A 1,895-nucleotide genomic window follows, 5' to 3' on the forward strand; every position below is an offset into this window, starting at 1 on the left:
ATGGAAGACTGATTTATTCCGACGTATAAAGCATTGCAATAATCGAGCCTAGAGCTCAAAAAGGCATGGATGGCCTTCTCCAGATCAGTACGGCTAAGTAGTGCCTTCACCTTAGAAAGCAGACGGAGCTGAAAGAAGCTTGTTTTTACAACATAATTGATTTGTTTATCAAGCTTCAAGTTGAAGTCAAGTTGCTCACCTAGATTTTTTACCACCTGGTTGAAGTGAGGGAGTGAAAGACTTAGAGAGATGTGAGAGATGTCTGAGGAGTTACTGGATGCATCAAACCGAATCCATTATTTAAGTAGAGGAAATTTAGAGATAGCCAGTGTTTGATATCAGTTAAACAGCTGACAATGGAATTTAGACTAAGAGAGGAATTTGGAGTGACTGGCAGATAGATTTGCAAATCATCTGCATGTAGATGAAAAGACAAATTATTACATGCAATAACAGGTCCTAATTGCAACAAGAGTGAGAAGAGAACTGGGCCCAGAATGGATCCCTGCGGTACGCCAGAGGCGAGAGGGCTTGAAGAAGAGGATAAATCACCTATCATGATGGAAAAAGTTCTGCCAGTTAAATAAGACTTAAACCACTCAAGTACAACTCCCTGAAGGCCAACCTGCTGAGCCAGATGAGTGATGAGGACCAGATGGTCCATAGTGTCAAAGGCTGCTGAAAGGTCCAGCATCACCAGCAGAACATTTTTTGTTTTGTTTTGTTTTTGGTATCAAGAGACAAAATAATATCATTCTGCACTTTAAGTAGTGCAGACTCAGTGCTCATGTTGTGATATTCAAAAATTTACTAAATTAAATCTTTGTTTTGATTTTTCCTGAGGTAAACAGTTCAAATCTATAAGCCACATGTAAACCTCCAATGTGAAAATTTGATAAGGTAACAAAACAAAGTCATTTCACCAATCACTATTTTATTGCAATGTACAAAACAACACAAATATTTTAGCACGTGTCAAAATATGACAGAAATAGATTATTTCCTCGGGACCTGATTTTCTAAAGAACAATTTATCCTGTTGAATATCCACAGCAGGTGTTCCCATCTTGAGACAGACTGAGCAGGAAAATAAAAGAAGAAAAAGAAAAAAACATGGATGCTGAAACTAATTGTTGATCACGGTTAGATTCACTTTGGTCACAGAGAGGAGTTTCACGGAAAAATAGTGTGATAGAAAGTTAAAGAGAAGTTTCTGTACTTTGATGAACCCCTTAAATAAGGCTATGGGAATGTTTGTCCCTGAGAAGGTATAATGTTGATATTTGCATGAAAAAATCTGTGATGGGTCGTGTTTTGGCAGCTGACAGATGAAAGATTTCCTGCTGATCGTCAGCCAGATGTGGGCAACAACATGCTGCGATGCACACGTGTGGATGTTTTTGTATACTTTCTTCCCTTGTCCCCCCTTTTTTACATTAAAAAACAACAATGTGGATCTCTTACAGAGACTCAACATGGCACTGACACCTACACACAGAATAGTCACATTTCAGATTAGAAAATACCAACCAATACTTCAGCACACACACATTTTCACAGCAGGAGATGTTCTCCCTGCTGAGTTTTGGTTTGAATAAATTTTTAAGCATGCATGGTTTTCTTTTCTAAAACAAAACACATCATACAATAAATTCTACCTGATGCTCTAGTGCTTCTAATTTCTTGCTTTCTTTTTCCTTTTTTTTGTTTCAACACAAACAAATCAAGCGGGTATTGACAGACAGCTGTTTTCTGCAGATTTGTTGCCCATTGAGTTTTGAACATGTTCAAAAATAGGTGTGACAAAGTGTCTGTAGAAATGGTAACAAGGTTAGACTGACATCTCCAACCTGTACCAATCATCTCACAGGAGTCATCCTGTCAATCAATGAGTC

This window comes from Austrofundulus limnaeus, unplaced genomic scaffold (genome assembly GCF_001266775.1).
Source record: "Austrofundulus limnaeus strain Quisiro unplaced genomic scaffold, Austrofundulus_limnaeus-1.0 Scaffold641, whole genome shotgun sequence".
Classification (NCBI taxonomy): Eukaryota; Metazoa; Chordata; class Actinopteri; order Cyprinodontiformes; family Rivulidae; genus Austrofundulus; species Austrofundulus limnaeus.